This window comes from Gymnoscopelus microlampas, assembly GCF_963454915.1.
Source record: "Gymnoscopelus microlampas genome assembly, chromosome: 12".
NCBI classification, from domain to species: Eukaryota; Metazoa; Chordata; class Actinopteri; order Myctophiformes; family Myctophidae; genus Gymnoscopelus; species Gymnoscopelus microlampas.
The window spans coordinates 37,535,374-37,555,373 of record NC_139949.1 but is presented as its reverse complement, the minus strand read 5'-3'; the positions used below and the strand labels follow the sequence as shown (position 1 = coordinate 37,555,373).

At 40.8% G+C, this 20,000-nt stretch overlaps 1 pseudogene across 1 annotated transcript in view; it reads left to right on the top strand.

The window, feature by feature from the left end:
• Positions 1–20,000, top strand: part of LOC311057060 (stAR-related lipid transfer protein 13-like) — a 132,259-nt pseudogene that overhangs the window by 22,997 nt on the left and 89,262 nt on the right. Inside the window, exons 4-6 of the transcript XR_014602909.1 lie at positions 1–13; positions 11,560–11,733; positions 17,651–17,681. The exon at positions 1–13 is cut by the window's left edge and continues 125 nt beyond it. The product of XR_014602909.1 is annotated as an stAR-related lipid transfer protein 13-like (transcript). The remainder of the gene's footprint in view (positions 14–11,559; positions 11,734–17,650; positions 17,682–20,000) is intronic.

Here is a 20,000-nt window from a genome sequence, read left to right as displayed (position 1 = left end):
ACTGACAACCACGGTAAGACCAAGCCCCCCAGAACCACGGTGTAAAACAGTGAAGCTGCCATCGGCCGGTGGTCAAATCTGGATTTAAAACACTACTGCACGTGCGGCTACCATTTGAAACCCTAGTGCACCTGCTCGGTGCTTAAGTCTTCCAAATTTGAGCGCCAGAATTTGGTATATTCACAGATTTGCACACATTTTACAAGCTCATAGTGCTATGAGCTTGGATATCTGCTATTTTTGAATAGCCAAAGTATTAAATAATGCTTTTTAGCTCAAATCTAAAATGACACAGATGCTTTCCCGGTTTGATTTCGGTTTGATGCTTTGGGTTAATGAGCTGGAGCTAGGGATGGTCTTTTGTTAAGACTCTCAGGGCTCTATTATGTGTGACTTAAATCTACGTCTTAGGCGGCAATTCAGTGATAACGCCACCATCTTATTAGCGATTGCAGAATTTACCGCATAATCATCAAAATGGCACATAATTATGCGGGGGTAACGTTTTTTCAAAAAGGCCGCATCGCATCGCATAATATGCGCATCACATCGCATAATATGCGCATCGCATCATATAATATGCGCTTCGCATCGCATATTCGCAACTTTTCACATATTTCGTATTTTTCGCATATCGCATATTGCCGCATATTTCACAACTTTCCGCATATTTCACCGCATAAAATTGCAAAAAACGCATATTCATCGCAAAATCAAGGATTTTAGCCCGCATAATCAAGAGTTTTAGCCCGCATAATCAAGGATGTTTACCCGCGTTTTTCTGGAGGGTCTATCTATCTTATGCGCAATCCATATTATGCAAGTTGCGCTGAACGTAACTTAATGAATAAGACTCGCCAGCATATTTTAGGCATGGGGGAGTGTTCATATGTTAATTGAGGGCGCAATGCGGTATCTGCTATTTTGCACCTTGACTTAAAAAGACTCACCGCATACCACTCCACATCTTAAGTGCAAAAAGAAATGTTAGGTTGTAAGGACACCGGCGGTTTAACTAAGCAGCACTGTGTCAATTCTAAACCGATTGTTGTCATTTAAAGTTTTCTATAATCTGCGAAGTGTCTATTTTCATTAGGTGTATGTATTATTGTTTCTCCATCAAACGATATCAAGCTGAAAGGAAACAACCCAGTCCAGTGGCTCTTATTGGTGCAGGCCAGGGCTGAGCATGTATGAACTTGACGCTGGTATTTGTAGAAAATATTGGTAATTTGTAAATGCAAAAAAAATATTTAATTTCACCGATAGTCATACTACGTATTAAATTCAAAATAATCATTAACCCTCAAATTCAATTAATGTTTCCAGTTGACTTAAAATCATTGTTTTTTTTATGGTCTTCCTGCCCTGACATTTGGCCTTTGTGCCCTAAAGAAATTGACAACACCGAAGGCCAAGTGGCCTTAACCCCTAAACAGCAGGAATTCCAGGCCTGCAGTGTTCCAAAATGAATCCAATGCAATTATTTAGTCGCAAGCTTGTGTTAAATATTTTCATTGGTTAAATATTTGAATAAAGTACCTACTGTACCTATATTAAAAATAGCAAAAAATAGCAAAACATATCGAATCTACAGTATAAGCTCACAATACTGTGTCGGCTATTTTCACTACTTTTGGCCGACACGCTTGGACGGCGAAGTATTGCATTAATTTACAAAAAAACGTAATGTCTCCGTAGGTGGAAACCTCCAAAACTGTTACTTTTCAGGATTCAAATTCAAAATCAGCTAAAGTAGTACTTTTGATCCTTTTGTGTGACGCTGTAGGATGAGTAGGGCTTTAATTTAAGAAAAAACACAAAAAGTTAAAATATGGAGATAGGAGGTTTCTGCCCGACAACAACAATAAAAAAAGATGAAATATGGAGAATACAGGGTTGCTGCCTCGACAGCGTCGATATGCAAAAAAGGTTTCAAATGAAGCTGGTTGACCTCAGAGTGATTAAATATCCTCTGACCACAAAAGGCCAGAGTGAAAACATCCATTTCAAGTAAAGAGGAGGGAAATGGGGAATAGATGAAGCGTTGCAACATTACATACGTTATGAGGCCAGACGGACAGCGGTGTGATGTTATGCTACAGTGAAATATCACCTTACTCTGTTTGCTCTTTAAACAATGCTCCTGATTTATGCAAGCAAGGCATAGTGGAATCCCCAGACCACACAGTGGTGGAAAAAGTACTCAAATTCTTTACTTAAGTAAAAGTACCAATACTGCAATATAAAAATACTCTGTTACAAGTAAAAGTCCAGAATTCTAAATTTACTTGAGTAAAAGTACAGAAGTATTGGCATCAAAGTGTACTTAAAGTAGCAAAAGTAAAAGTACTAAAATGTTTGAAAATAGCAGATCTACAAGCTCACAACGCGTCGCATCGCAACGCGTTGTGAGCTTGTAGATCGGCTATTTTCAAATAGCCTAGGTATAAGATAGGGCTAAAGTGGTTAATGTATGTTTTATAATGTAATAATGTATATCTGCAAAGTAACTAGCAACTAAAGTTTTCAAATAATTGTAGTGGAGTAAAAGTACAATATTTGCCTCTGAGATGTAGTGGAGTAGAAGTAAAAGTATTGGATATTGGAAATACTCAAGTAAAGTACAAATACCTGAAAATTGTACTTAAGTACAGTACTTAAGTAAATATACTTAGTTACTTTCCACCACACACACACACACACACATGCACACGCACACACACGCGCACACACACAGCGTTTTTTTTTGCGGAAATCCGCGAATGGCAACAAACAGCTCCGTTCCCATTGAAAAGCATTGGCAGAATCCGCCGCATAGGCAGAATCAAAGTTCGGTGTGACTGCACCTTAGGGCTGTCCAAACCAAGCACTGTATCGTTGCTGTCGGGCAGAAACCTCTTATCTCAATATTTTAACTTTTTGTGGGAGGGGGTTTATGCCCTGCTTGATCATACAGTACTACAGCTTCACTCAAAAGCATTCGCGCCCCCGTTTCGAGCTTGTGGATCTGCTACTTTTGATGCTTTTTTAATTAGAATCCTGAAAAGTTTAAACAGTTTTGGACCTAATGAGGTTTCCACCCGACAGAGACGATAACTAATAACTTGTTAAACACCGTATTCATTACAGTTACGGTGACTCAATATCGTTGTAGTTATTGTTATAATAGTACAGAGCCCCTGAAGGGACATTAGTAGGCAGATTTTTCTTAGGGGTAGGTTTATTTTGCAAAGCCACTGGTTTATATTTTGTGGGTTGGAAAATGACGGATTATGTGTTGGTTTATTTATTTTTTTCAGGTCTGTTTTTTTAAGGGTGCAGGAAAAAAACTGCGTTGGTGAATTAGTTTTTTATGTGGGTTTTGTCATAGTGATTCTTTTTTCTCCTTAAAGGAGTAGTTCACCCAAAGAATGATTTATTTTTTTGTCAATTACACACCCCATGAAGCATTGAATTCATGGATTTTTTTTTTTTTTCTGTCGCATTCCTAAGCCAATAATTTGATTACCGGCGGAAAGATGCTAATGTATCCGGTAGTATAACAAAGGAGTCTCTTTGAGTCTCCTACCGGAAATACATCCGGTCATCAAATTATTGGCTTAGGAATGCGACAAAAACTAGAAAAAGTGCTCCTCGGAGCACAAGTCTCCGCCAGGTCAGGTAGGTTATTGTGTCCTCCTGGTGGCGCTATAATAGGCCAATGTGAAAAGGGTGCCATTTCTTCTTAGGCCTTGCACGGCAATCGGACACTGCATTCATGATTTGAGGCATTTTGTTCCAAAAATGTGTTTTGTTAAATTAGACCTGCTGGTGGCGCTATAACAGGCCAATGTGAAAAGGGTGGCATTTCTTCCTCGGCCTAGTGGGAATGTGTGTGAAAGATTTCACGGAAATCGCACACTGCGTTCATGATTTGAGGAATTTTGTTCAAAACAGACCTATCCTGCAAACTTTGGAAGCCAATATTAGTCCAGTAGGATGGAATATGAAATATTGGACACATCCATCTTGATCACATGACTATAGAGATACTGTGTACCTATTCACGTGTTTTTTGGACAAAATCTGTAGGAGTAATATCCAAAAATATGTTTTGCAAAAGTCAGCCTCATGGTGGCGCTGTGACAGGCTGATCTGAAAAATGTGGGTCAGAGGTTCTGCAGTGGCATCCAGGGAGAGTGTGTGTACAGTTTCACAGTGACCGGGCCAACGGTGGCGTAGATTAGCTGCTCGCAGACAGAAGGACGGACGGACACACGGACGGACGGACAGGGGGCAAAACATACTCTCTCGCCATGCCTTTCGGCCTGGCGGAGACAAAAAGTTATTTTGGGGGTGAACTATCCCTTTAAGTTTACCTCGTGGGAATGAGTTCCTAACTCGTGGGAACGAGATGATATTAAGGAGATAATAGTATAATAGTGCTTGGTGTGCACTGGAAATAGCTGATCTATAAGCTCACAACGCATCGCAGCACGACACGTCGAGAGTTTGTAGACAAGCTATTTGCGGCATGCGCATAAATCAGGCATAACTCTAAAACCCCCTCCAAGACCTAAACCTAACCTCTAAATACCTAATCCTACGCTAGAACCGTAAACAGTGGTGTGAAGTAACTAAGTACATTTACTCAAGTACTGTACTTAAGTAGAATTTTGATTTTACTTCACTGGAGTATTTCCAATTTTCAGTACTTTTACTTCTACTCCACTACATCTCAGAGGCAAATATTGTACTTTTACTCCGCTACAATTATTTCAAAACTTTAGTATAGTTACTTTGTAGATTTTGATTATTATTAAAAAACCTACATCAACCACTTCAGCCCTGTTTACAATTCGGCCATTTGAAAATAGCCGATCTACAAGCTCACAATGCATCACGATGCGACGCATTGTGAGCTTGTAGATCTTCTATTTTCAAAAGATTTGTAAACATTTGATAACTTTGATAAGTAAGAGTATTTCTACATTGCAGTATTGATACTTTTACTCAAGTAAAATATTTGAATACTTTTTCCACCACTGCTTGTGGGGACATTAATGGCCCTCACAAGTAGTAATACAAGTACACACACACATACACACACACGCACACACACACACACACACACACACACACACACACACACTCTTACACAAACATCACGCCACCGACTCATCACACACCATAATACCACACGCAAAACGCACACGGAGAGCCGTGTCAGGGGAATGTGTTGCCATGCATGCTGTCTATCCGTGCATTTAACACAGATTAATTAAGAATAATAGTTTGGACGGGCCCCAAAGCTGTTGTTTTTCCATCGTTAAAAGTGTTTTCTTTTTTATAAATGCCGCTGTTGGTTGGTTGGTTCGGGGCCCACGTCTGGCGTCCAGCTGCAAGCAGCCGTCTTCTGTCAGAAACCACACGTTGTAAAGCAGATGCAGCTTCTAGCCCACTGAACTCTCATTGTGCAACATGTTTTGTAGTTAAAGGTAGGGTTAAAGTGATTTTCTCTGGTTAAAATAAGTGTTATATTGTGATAGTACTCTATTGCTATAGAGAGTGTTTGTTGTTCAGTAACAGGAGTCTACCTCTGTCTCTCCAACAGAAAATGCATTTTCAGGTCGGGATACCAATTTTATCCAATCAGGATAGAGAACTCAGTCAGGATACAGATTAAACAAGTGTAACATTACAGCCCCCCCCCCCCCCCCCCCAAAATGTAGAATGTAGAATATTCAAAAGTAATTTTCATTACTTAAAAAAATAAAAAGTAGTGGTTACTACAACTATTAGAGAAGAGAAGACACTGGAGCAGCTCGGACAATTAAAGTCTATTTTGTAAAGGTGCTAAGTACAACAAGTAATGACTTTCGATGCTACTGCATCTTCTACCCCGGATTTCAACCCGGTTTCCTGCGCAAGTGCTGACATTTTTACCATTGAGCTACTGTAATAGAGCCTGCCTGCTTGCTTGCTCAGGGGAGAAATTGAATCTTGACCGTCAGGTCAAAAAAGATGTGTGTCAGATCCTGTGTCTAGGTGACACATGACCTTATATTGTATTAACATACTCTACCATACAGATTGGACACATTTACATTTATTTTATTTAAAACAAAAGCTATATGGTGCTGCTTTGATAGCTATAGCATCAAAATCAGTTTAACCACTTTAACCCTAAAAAATAAGCAGATCTGTTATAGATCTGACTATTTTTTTTTACATTTTAACAACACACAGCTTTAATGGGGGTCCTCCCTGGCACTAAATATTTTCAGATGGGGGGTCCGCGGTCAAATACATATTAATTTGGGGGTCCTTGACATGAAGAAGCACAGCTGTAGGGCATTCCAGTCTCACTCATTACCTTCAGCTCGTGGCTGACGAGGAACCTCTAATAGCTCTTAAACCAACAGAGCAGAGCTTCAGGAATTCTTATTAAAAAAAAAAGGCACTATTTAATTGGGATAATCTTTTTTTTTTTATCAAAGGTCTGTCTGCAAAGCCAGCATCCACAGCAGCAGCCCTGTGTTGCTGTGGATGTGTTGTTGATTTAGCTTTATTAACCCATTAAGACCGGGAACGCATCTAACGGCCACAGCTGTCACTGGCGAAGGCATAAAAGAATAATAATAAAAAATAATAAAACACTCAGGATGTTATTGTTGGTGCAGCAGTGAGTCTGGGAACTGGAGCAAACAGAAAACATGTGATTCAGCTTCATATCTGAGATTCCAGTAAAAAAGTTTTCAAGCGTTGTTCTTTTTTTCTTTTCTTTTTCTAGACGTTATTGATATTCTTTGAGACACACATACTGGTATTTCGGGGCGTGGCCGAATCCACCATTATTTAATCGGGTGAAACAACACAACTTTCGCCATTGGAATTGCATTACGGAACGCACACTGTTGCATTGTGTGGGTTTATTTCGGCACAGCGCAACATATGGTGAAGTATTGTGTCGCAGGTCATTGCAACAACCACCGATCTTGTGAAGAATGAAAACGGGACCGCCAAATATTCTAAACTTTCCCCGATTCTGACAATAATCATGACTTTGAGACACACATCCAATTTTTTTGTTGGGCCAAACAATGAATCACGTGACATTGATCCCCTTCCCCTATTCGTTCATACTAGGACATGACCTATGTGTAGGCAGAAGAATAGTCCACATTGAAAACAGGGAGAGAGAGGCGGTAGAGTGACATAGAGAGCAAAGGTGTGAGCGAGCCGTTCTGGCCAGGCACAGACTCTGCGACACTTTACCACTACACCCAGTGGCGGAAGTTGTTCCGCCAGGCCGGCAGGCACGGGCCGGGCCGGCAGGCACGGCACACTGATCAGGCCCCCCCTGCGCACAAAATTTGCGGGTTTTTGGCGGATTCTGTTAGTTTTTTTGTTACTTTATTTTGTTTTAGGGTTAGGGTGAGCTACCAACAGTGTATTGGGGTGAATTGCCTCGAATATATTTGCAGTTCCATGTAAGCTGGTGAATCTCTGGGAAAGTTGCAGAGAGGCGGAGCACGCAAAGTACGTCTAATTCTAATAAAATAAAGGTCCATGTGATCTGACGGCCCAGGCCCCCGGAGTCCCGGGCCCGTAGGCGGCCGCCTACCTGGCCTACGCGGACACTCCGCCACTGACTACACCACAAACCGCTGTACAAACTATACATTTTTACTGATTAATAAGTCATGTAGTTATTCAATATTGATTAATATTACTTCTACAGCTGCTAGTTTAAATATTTGTTCTCAAAATACGTTTCTTCAACTCAAATCTATATGGTACAACAGTATGTCGCCATCACCGATAATAGCCTCGTCCCATTGGCTATTGTCCATGCCAATCAATATCTGTGATACTGTATGTCCCGCCCTAGCTGACTGTTTTCACAGGAATCGTGATACGTTAGACGTTGAATAATATTTTGATTTTATTTTGGAACTCTCTCCTTCTATGAAGTCATTGTTGGAACATTACGTTTGATGCCCAAAATAAGCGACCAGGATATGGCTATTTGAAAATAGCCGATCTACAAGTTCACAACGCGTCGCGATGCGACGCGTTGTGAACTTGTAGATCTGCTATTTTCAAAAAAAGAAAATAATTTTGGAACATTTTAATAATGTTTCAAAAATGATATCTGCCCCCTCCCCCCCTTCAACGGCTGTTCTTGAGAACCGCACTGCGACTTCTGTCCCCCGTTATCATCATCCAATCAGTGAACACCACCACCACACTGGAGGGGTTGACGCATCACTGCCGTACATCTAAACATCTCCACGACAAAACACAATGTTCTCATTATTATCTCCCCCCTCCGTTCATCCATCTTCCGTTGTTGTTCCTATAATAAGACAGTGTTCTGTCATCTTCCATACGTCGTTGTGCTAACGACGTTAACAAAACGAGCCAACTTGTCCTCCTTAACTTCTTCCATTTAGCATGAAGATGTTTTACGGGAAAGAGAAAGGAAAAAAATAAATCATTCTGCTGTACTTTCCACTGTGGGAATTTACGCCATCAAAATGTCATCTGTTTAATGAGGACTAATGACCGGGGAAAGAAAGAGAATACGGAACTGATTTGAAGACAAAAGAAATGTGTGTGATTCTTCTCCTCCACTGCCGGCTGTTATAAACCGTGGTTTTTAAACACAGACAAATTGCATAGTAAATTTACTCAAGTACTGTACTTACAGTAAGTACAATTTTGAGGTACTTTTACTTTACTGGAGTATTTCCAATTGTCTACACTTTTACTTCTACTCCACTACATCTCAGAGGCAAATATTGTACTTTTACTCCACTACAATTATTTGAAAACTTTAGTAGTTACTTTGCGGATATAAATTATTATATTATAAAACATACATTAAACACTTTAGCCCCATTATATACCTAGGCTATTTGAAAATAGCCGATCTACAAGCTCACAACGCGTTGCATTGTGACGCGTTGCGAGCTTATAGATCTGCTATTTTCAAACATAAAATGACCCCACCAACAATGCAGTATAGTTAGTGACATATTGAGTCTCTGTTGGGTTCACAAAGTCAGCGCTGGCGTTTAGACATGATGATGACCGTGTAGCATTAGAATAGAACAGACCGCCTCAGGCCATCTCTACAGTGCTGGAAAAAGTACTCTCATTTTTACATACTTAAGTAAAAGTATCAATACGGCAATGTAGAAATACTCTACAAGTAAAAGTCCGGAATTCAAAATTGAGTTGAGTAAAACGTATTGGTATCAACATGTACTTAAAGTACCAAAAGTAGAAAGTACTCATTATGCAGAATGTCCCATCTCACAAGTTTTCAAATGTATGAAAATCTTTTGAACTACAAGCAGATCTACAAGCTGAGCTTGTAGATGCTCTTTGCTATTTTCAAATGGCCGAAATGTGTATATATAGGGCTGAAGCGGTTAATATATGTTTTGTAATAATAATCAAAATCTGCAAAGTAACTAGTTACTAAAGTTTTCAAATAATTGTAGTGGTGCAAAAAAAGCACAATATTTGACTACTGAGATGTAGTGGAGTAGAAGTAGAAGTATAAAAAATTGGTTATACTCCAGTAAAGTAAAAGAATACCTCAAAATTGTACTTATAAGTACAGTTCTTGAGTAAATGTACTTAGTTACTTTCCACCACTGCCATGTAGCATTTACAATAGAACAAACGGCCTCATGCCGTCTCTATGATGACCTTATACCCACAGATAATATAACCAGCGGGAAAATGTTCAACACAGACACGCATTGTGTGTCCTAGTGAAAGAGGATTGTGTGTGTGTGTGTGTGTGTGTGTGTGTGTGTGTGTGTGTGTGTGTGTGTTTGCGTGTGCGTGTGCGTGTATGTGCGTGTGTGTGCGTGTGCGCGTGTTCATAAAACCCACTCTGGGATTGATTCTAGAAAGCGAAGAGGAAAACCTCCTCCTACCCAATATGCTGTTTACTACCGGAATTAATGCCGTTCCTCCCCCTTCTCTATTTGGTGCCCTTTCTCTCTCTCTCTCTCTCTCTCTCTCTCTCTCTCTCTCTCTCTCTCTCTCTCTCTCTCTTGCTGCACACACACAATATATGGATGTCGACAACACAAGCACACGACGTGCAAGCAAATGCACATGCACACACACTAAAACCCCTAATTACAAACACACATGCACATGCACACACTGTGTGTGTGTGTGTGTGTGTGTGTGTGTGTGTGGGGTCACGCCGCATGCACAGTAAGTTCCATGGTGAGGGTGGAATGCACGGGCCAGGCGTCAGGTCGGGTCGAGTGGGAGGGAGGGAGAGGAGAGCGGGAAACGGCGGAGGGATGGCGAGCAGCGAGCTTCCCGGTGCGTAGGGGCAGCGTCTGAGTCACAAGGTCCAGTCAGTGATGATGACATACCGAAAAATATTACGTTTAACCACTTAAGCCCCATATGGGTAACCGGAGTCCCTCAGGGCTCAATACTAGTGTCTTTGCAGTTTTCCGTTATTGTGGGTAAAGCTTTGGCTGAAAATAGCCGATCGACAAGCTCACAATGCGACTCGTCGAGTCGCATTGTGAGCTTGTCGATCTGCTATATTCAGCCAAAGCTTCCCCCACAATACCGATGCTGGGGGATGCAATATCCAAGGAGAAAAGCAGATGTTTTTTTAAGGGTCTGGAAACCATCTCTTTCTCATTTTTTTGATGGTTTTGTTTCTTTTTCTACCCCTGGGCACTGTGTGTATTGTACTGATGGTTTCTGTAGATTTGTGTAATTTGGGTGGGAAGGGGTTTATGTAAAGGATGAATGTGGTGGTGTATATACTGTCAAAGAAAACACTAGAAAAAAAATCTATGAAAATATTTAAACGCAGGTCCAGTCCACAGGAGGGTTCAGGGGACAGAGGGAGGGAGGGAATAAAACTGGAGGAAATTCATTTGGGAATGAGGGAGAAAAAATATATATACATTATTTTCCCAGTGGCATAAATGGACCGTGAAGTCCAACTGGGCTGCAACAGTCGGCCTCTTTCCACCTGGCATCCTTTTCAGCATGGCAATATAATGTGTGACAATTATCCCAAAAATCGTGGAAATCGCTGATGAAAAGCATTGGTGAAAAGTAACTAAGTACTCTGTTACAGTAAAAGTCCGGAATTAAAAATTTACTGTATTTACTGTACAAAGGTATTGGTATCAAAATGTATTTAAAGTACCAAAAGCAGAAAGTACTCATTGTGCAGAATGTCCCATTTCACAAGTTTTCAAATGTATAAAATGTAAAAAAGATCTTTTGAAAATAGCAGATCTACAAGCTCACAATGCATTGTGAGCTTGTTATAATAATCAAAATCTACAAAGTAACTAGTAACTAAAGTTTTCAAATAATTGTATTGGAGTAAAAGTATAATATTTGCCTCTGAGATGTAGTGGAGTAGAAGTGAAAGTTAAAAATGCCTCAAAAGTGTACTTACTGTAAGTACACACTTGAGTAAATGTACTTAGTTACTTTACACCAATGGTATCGAGATTGTTCGTCCTGAGTGTGAGAACAACCACCACTTCTGTGTCCTCTCAGGATGCTGTGGCTGTGGGGAAGCTGAGCCAGGACCAGTCCACCTCCTCCAGAGGTTCTCCTGACAGGTCCTCCTCCCCTCTGAGCAGACGCCAGTCTCACCCGTTGACGCGTAGCAGGCCTCTCGCCCGCTCCTCCCTGAACTCCACCGCACACCTCCACGCACGACGGGCCAGGGTAAGTGTGTGTGTGTGTGTGTGTGTGTGTGTGTGTGTGTGTGTGTGTGTGTGTGTGTGTGTGTGTGTGTGTGTGTGTGTGTGTGTATAATGGACCCTAGTCAAATGATCGGGTAAATGGCCAGGTAATAAAGCAATAGCCAGCACTCCGAAGTCCTTCTGGTACTATATATGGACAAACACAGCATACACGGACGCGTTTCAGCATCAAGCCTTCCTCAACATGTATGGCAATGTAAACATTAGGGATGAAAACTTTAGTTGCTACTTACTTATGTAGATTTTGATTATTATTGCAAAACATACATTACCCACTTAAACCCTACATACATTTCAGCCATTTGAAAATAGCAGATCTACAAGCTCACAATGCATCGCATCCCGACGCAATGTGAGGTTGTAGATCTGCTATTTTCAAAAGATTTTTATACATTTGAAAACTTGTGAAATGGGACATTCTGCATAATGAGTACTTTATACTTTTAGTACTTTAAGTGCATTTTGATACCAACACTTTTGTACTTTGACTCAAGTACATTTTTAATTCCGGACTTTTACTTGTAAAAGAGTAGTTACATTGCGTGTTGTTCTACATTGCAATATTGATACTTTTACCTAAGTAAAAAAGGTGAGTACTTTTCCAACCACTGCGGATTGAGTCTGTAGTCCTGACTGAGATGTAGTCTAATCTAATCTTATACCTGCATCTAATTAAATGAATCCTCTCTCCTCTCCTCTGTCTGGGCTCAGCTCCAACCAACGTTCCTGCTGTTTTGTAAACCCAGCAAAAAAAACCTCTTTTCTCCATCCAGTCACACTGCTGTCTGCACTGCGACATACCGTATACTATACTGCAACAAAACAACACCTTCCTGGGTGCACGGTCTGCGCACCTTTTCTTTTCTTCTTGTTTATTTGGGCGGGTCAGTACATACTAATGTATATAAGAATACAAATCTCTACTGTACTTAAAGGGATAGTTCAGCCAAAAAATTACCCTTTTTTCTATCGATTTGTCACCCCATGGAGACTTGAATTCCTGGTTGCATTCCTAAGCCAATCATTTGATGACCAGTGGACCAGTAGGCAGCGTTTCCGGTAGGAGACACAAAGGAGACTCTTTGGGTCTCCTACCGGAACCGCTGCCGGTCATGAAATGATTGGCTTAGGAATGCGACAAAAACAAAAAAATATCCATGGGGGGACTAATCGATAGAAAAAAAACATTTTGGGGTGAACTATCCATTTAAGTACAATTTGGAGGTATAGTTACTTGAGTATGTAATTTTTTTTCCGATTTTGAAAGCAAATTTTGTTTTAGTAATTGTCTTTTGATCGTCATAGTCTACCGCAGACTTGCATCAAATTATTGGCTTAGGAAAAACTAACATAATCTCCATGAATTCAAGACTTCTTGGGGTGTGTGGGATATGACAAGTTAAAAAAAAAACTAAATACGTTTGGGAAAAATTAACAAATGATGGCTTCGTCGGTCTCTTTATACTGCCAATGGTGAATGTTCTTGTGCACGTTCACATCAGTTCGATTGTAGAATTTATGTTAAGATTACAAAACATACAAGCTGTATTCTATACTTCATCTATAAGCCCACAATGCGTCACAATACGTCATTGTGTGTGTGTGTGACTGTGTGTGTGTGTGTGTGTGTGTGTGTGTGCGTGCGAGCGTGCGTGCGTGCCGTGGGATCAGACCGATTTGGAGGAGTGGGTTTATTTTCCTCAAACCATGACTGATAAAGTACAGCTGTCCAAACACACACACACACACACACACACACACACACACACACACACACACACACACACACACACACACACACACACACACACACACACACACACACACACACAGTCATACACACGTACAGACAGACAGATCAACACATGTTTTTCAAACTTTGTAAATCCAAACCCAGAGCTAATTTCCCCCCTAAATCTAGTTCAGAGTGTAGTGTTTCAAAGCATTATTAACCACTTGAACCCCAGCATCCATTATTCTTGGGGGGAACATTAGCCAAAAATAGCAAATCTACAAGTTCACAACGTGTCGGTGAGCTTGTAGCTTGTAGATTTGGTGTAGATGGCCAAAAAGCGGCCCAAGTACAGTTGCAAGTCAGGTCCGTTTCACTAAGCTTGTAGATCGGCTATTTTACTTTTCAGGATTCTAATTTAAAAATAGCAAGCTCGAAATGCCTCGCTTTTATGTGACACTTGTCGTTTACTGCCTGGCTCTAGTACAGTGGTTCTCAAAGTGGGGTCCGGGGACACCCAGGGGTCCTTGAGGGGGTTCCAGGGGGTCCCCAGCAATACAAACAGTTATGCCGTATCATATAGTCCAAAGCTGTAACTTTTCATGATTCAAATAACAAAGATAGCAAAAGTAGCAGATCTACAAGCTCGAAACGCGGCGAGAAGTGCCGCGTTTTGAGCTTGTAGATCAGCTACTTTTAAAATATGGAAATAGGAGGTTACTGCCCGTACAGCAACAAAATGTACTGTATGTTCGTGCGCGCGTGTGTGCGTGTGTGTGCGCGTGTGTGTGTGTGAATTCCAGATTTGTGTATACTTTAAGCATCAATTTCCTGTGCTGTTATTCCACTAACTGGATGTTTCAGTCACAGGCTGTTGACTGTAGCTCATGTGGAAATAAATAACATGGATCTGCTGCAATGATTTTTAGCAGATTTAGCAGAGTATGATAGGCCTCTACATAGAGGTAAACATGAACAAAGAGCACCGCCATACCGCATAGCTCTTACAGTAACCCATTCGATCCGGGAACGCATCTGTGTCATTTTACATTTTTAGCTACGACCATTATTTTATACTATTCAAAAATTGCAGATATACAACCTCATAGCGCGGCACCGAGTATGAGCCAAAATATATACAGAGCTGAAGTGGTTAATGCATGTCTTGTAATAATAATCAAAATCTACAAAGTAACTAGTAACTATAAAGTTTTCAAATGCATGTTGTGGAGTAAAAGCACAATATTTGCCTCCGAGATGTAGTGGAGTAGAAGTATAAGCACTGAAAATTGGTAATACTCCTGTAAAGTAAAAATACCTCATAATTGTACTTAAGTACAGTACTTGAGTAAATGTACTAAGTAACTTTACACCACTGTCAGAAGGTATGCCTAGGCTTGTCACAACAATTTTTACATAACCGTGTGATCGCAATTATCGGAGATAATCACAATTACTTTTGCATAATCGTTTTCATGTTGAAAAAAATCTTTATGCATTTTCAGAAAATAGCAGAAATAGCTGATATTTTGGCCATATATAGTACATTATTGTCTCCGCCAGGCCGTAAGGCTTGGCGAGAGAGTATGTTTTACCCTCCGTCCGTGTGTCCGTCCGTGTGTCCGTGTGTCCGTGTGTCCGTGTGTTACCACCAAATCTCCGGCACCGTTGGCCCGGTCGCTGCGAAACTGTGCACACACACTCCCTGGATGCCAATTCAGAACCTCTGCCTCAAATTTTTCACATGGGCCTGTTATAGCGCCACCAGGAGGCCGATTTGTGCAAAACCCATTTTTTCACATTATTCCTACAGTTTTTAACCAAACGTCATGCAAATCGGTACACAGTATCTCTATAGTCATGTGATCAACCCTGATCAGTCCGATTTCCCATATTCCATCCTTATTGGTTAAGGTTGCCATCCAAAGTTTGCAGGATTGGTCCGTTTTGAACAAACTGCCTCAAACCATGAACGCAGCGTGCGATTTCCGTGAAATTTCACACGCACATTCCCACTAGGCCGAGGAAGAAATGCCACCCTTTTCACATTGGCCTGTTATAGCGCCACCAGCAGGTCTAATTTAGCAAAACACATTTTTGGAACAAAATGCTTCAAATCATGAATGCAGTGTCCGATTGCCGTGAACGACCTAAGAATAAATGGCACCCTTTTCACATTGGCCTATTATAGCGCCACCAGGAGGCCACAATAACGTATCTGACCTGGCGGAGACCTGTGCTCCGAGGAGCACTTTATCTAGTTTATTTTGGTATACCGGCAGTCATTTCTTTCTTTGTATATTGAAGTTATTTTGTCATAACATATCTGTGTCCTGTGCAATTTTTGTTTAAAAAGCCCTAAACTCTAAATGTTACTTTTGTTTATTATGTTCCAACGTCTAATGCCAAGAACACAATTAAATCGTTAATCGCAATTATTTGTATGACAGTTAATGTAAGTAAACGTTGATGCTGGTGAGTTGTGACAGCCCCGTGCAGGCCTTCCAAACCCAGCTGTAACTCTACAAACCACTGTCACCCATCCAGTGGCGGAAAAAAGTACTCAAATGTTTTACTTAAAGGGGAATTTTGGACCACGGTTTCCTTACCTTTTCTATGATGTTATGATATCCTAGGATGAATGGTACAGTAGAAAAATGTCATAACTCCATCCCGGGTCCGCCACAGCTTAAAACGTGTGCCAATAGGCCTTGCGTTAGATCACGTATTTTAATAGCTTCTTTTTTTTTTGAGAGAGAGAGATCTGACGTTCATAGTCACAGAACACTATGGAACTGGGGGGAAAAAAGAAGAAAACAACTGAAGTCTCGCTAGACGAGATCTCACCAAAAAACAAACCAAGAAAAAGCTATTAAAATACCCGATCTAACGCAAGGCCTATTGGCGTTATGAAGTTATGGAGTTATGAAATGTTTCTACTGTACCATTCATCCTAAGATATCATAACATCATAGAAAAGGTAAGAAAACCGTGGTCCAAAATTCCCCTTTAAGGAAAAGTATCAATACTGCAATCTAGAAATACTCTGTTACAAGTGAAAATCCGGAATTCAAAATGTACTTGGGTAAAAGTACAAAAGTATTGGCATCAAAATGTACTTAAAGTACGAAAAGTATAAAGTACTCATTATACACAATGTCCCATTTCAAGTTTACAAATGTATAAAAATCCTTTGAAAATAGCTGATCTAAAAGCTGCTCGTAGATCGCTTGTAGATCGGCTATTTTCAAATGGCCAAAATGTATACAGGGCTTAAGTGGTTAATGTAGGTTTTGTAATAATAATCTAAATCTACAAAGTAACTAGTAACAAAAATGTTCAAATAACTGTAGTGGAGTAAAAGAACGATATTTGGATCCGAGATGTAGTGGAGTAGAAGTAAAATTATTGCAAATTGGAAATACTCCAGTAAAGTACAAATACCTCAAAATTGTACTCAAGTACAGTACTTAGGTAAATGTACTTGTCCACCACTGTCCCCTCACCAAAGAAACACAGTGACTGAATGTTCACACCCCCAAACATCCCAGTAATAAAACACAGAGGGCTGAATGGAGTGTTTGTTTGCTGATCAACCCAGAGACGTTTGGTATAATGAAACATATCAAACATAATAAATCACATTTAAGGAATGTCTGATTTAATTTGACCACTCGTACATCACTCATGTTCTTCTTCCAAGAACTCTTTACAACAATAAATATGATGCTGTTTAGAAGCCAAACTCCACTGTGTGTGTGTGTGTGTGTGTGTGTGTGTGTGTGTGTGACTGTGTGCTTATGGGGCTCCTTTTCCGGTATTTCAGAAGCTAAAGGAGCCCCCATAGTATGCGTGCACGCATGCGTGTGCGTGTGTGTGTGTGTGTGTGTGTGTGTGTGTGTGTGTGTGTGTGTGTGTTCCAAAATGTGTTTTAACAGTTTTATTTACCAATGTGCTAATTTAAACATGTACTGTATGTGAATGAATGACTGACCTATGACCTAGATTAAAAACAACCTCACACACACACACACACACACACACACACACACACACACACACACACACACACACACACACACACACACACACACACACACACACACACACCACATAATAATCCTATCTTTCTCTCTCTCCCCATCAGGCTGCAGGAAGAATGACCAGCACATCAGCAGGTAAGCTTACTGTACAAGCTAAGTGCGTGCGTGCATTTGTGTGTGTGCGTGCGTGCATTTGTGTGTGCGTGGGCATTTGTGCATTTGTGCGTGCGTGAGTGAGTGCGTGCGTACTGTGAGTGTACTATGAGTGTGTGTGTTACACTGTGTACACGTGTGAGCTCAGCGTTCATGTTTTGTCACGCTGTTTTGCTTTCCCCGCTTTCGGGATATAACTGGACTTCTGGGAATGTCTCCCACTGGATTCCAAACCAGTATGGCAAACCTCAGCCACCCAGTGAGCAATGATACGCTGCTTTCTCTGCTGTCTGTCACACACACACACACACACACACACACACACACACACACACACACACACACACACAGTTAGTTATGGCAGTCCATCGATGTCGATGATGTTGGGTTGGCGCGCACGTGCATGCATGCACACACACGCATAGTCGCACACACACACACACACACACACACGCCAGTGGTGTAAAGTAACTACAAGTACTGTACTTAAGTAAACTTTTGAGGTACTTTCACTTTACTGGAGTATTTCCAATTTTCTCTACTTTTACTTCACTACATTTCAGAGCCAAATATTGTACTTTTACTCAACTGCAATTATTAGAAAACTTTAGTTACTAGTTCTTTGCGGATATAAATTATTACATTATAAAACATACATTAACCACTTTAGCCCTATTTTATACATAGGCTATGTATGTGTTACACGGTAGTGTGAACAATAAAATAGCCAAAGGCTTTGGTTCTAAACAGTGACCAGAAATGGGGAAATACCACACAAAACCACACAATAGGCAGGAGTACAAAAAGTCAATGTTCGTTTATTCAACCTAAAATATAATAAAAAGACAGGGCAGTGACTTTTGAGGGGAATGCAAATAGTTCAATGGCCAAACTTTTCAAAAGGGGGGGAAGTGTCTTCAGAGTCGTCCACTTAGTTCCATAAAGCACTGTAAGGTACAGAGTCAATTAGTGCCACAGGTTCCAGGATAACATCCCATTCAAACATTCAAATGTCCGTTGCCAGTAACATCCAATGGTAGCATTAAAGTGTCTTGTGCCAGGAATATCCAACTACAGTAGTGCAAGTGGCAATACATGGGTTTGTACTTCCCTTTCCATCCGGGGTTCAGTTGGTTCCTGCCTGAGGCCCGTCCTCCCTCCTCTGTCCTTGCTGGGGGTCTGTGCACGTCCGTGGTCTCAACAATAATACAAGCCAGCTAAATAAATAGTCTGTCAGCATGACACTCTCTCCCACTTTTCAGTGCCCGTCCCGGGCACTTTACCTGTCGGCATGACGCACGCACGCACGCACGCACGCACGCACGCACGCACGCACGCACGCACGCACGCACACACGCACGCACGCACACACAAAGGACACAAAGGACACAAACACGCAGCAGCAGCAGCGCTCTGAAGTTAAGCTTTGGGTGGAATTTGTTGTGCTTTGGTTTTTTGTGATAACAGATGGTCTGAACACCCACATCACTACCAGTACATCACAGCCCTGGGATTAAAACGCTTTATTATTCTGCTTTTATCTGGACACATACACACTGAATGTTTTCATACAAAGCAAGACAGCAGCTTAGGCCTATAAATACTGTGTGTATTTGTATACTGTATGTATATAGACATACATTCATGAAAATGAGTGCTTTTAGAGAGGGTTGGTTATTTATCTTTTAGGTTAGTTTAGTCCTGTTTGTCTTGTTTTATTGCTCACTATCTACAGATGACAGTTAATATAGTTGGCGAGTGGTTAGGGTAGCAGTTAATTAAAGCCGGGGAACGCATCTGTGTAACCGCTTTAACCATTATTTTGTACTTTGGCTATTCAAAAATAGCAGATCTACAAGCTCATAGCGTGGCGAGTGCCGCGCTTTGAGCTTGTAGATCTGCTATTAAAAAAAGATCTCGAACATTAAGTGCAAATCTTTGAATACATATATATTTTTTAAACAACATTTTTAACTCAAATCTTTGCTTCAGGGCGGGTCCATGGAACAACATATTTTGATGAGGATCGGTGGCCAAAAACATATAATTTTGGAGGTCCTTGACAAGAAAAAGTTTGAGAACAATTCAACAGTAGTTTTTCAGAAAGATGAAGACATTTGTTGAGACATTTGACAACAAAGTATATATTCAAAGATTTGCACACATTGTTGAGTTTTCAAAAATAGCAGATCTACAAGCTCATAGCGCTCTGCAAGCACTCTGAGCTTGTAGATCTGCTATTTTTTAAATAGCAAAAGAAATCTTAAAGTGGCACAGATGCCTTCCCAGATTGAATGGGTC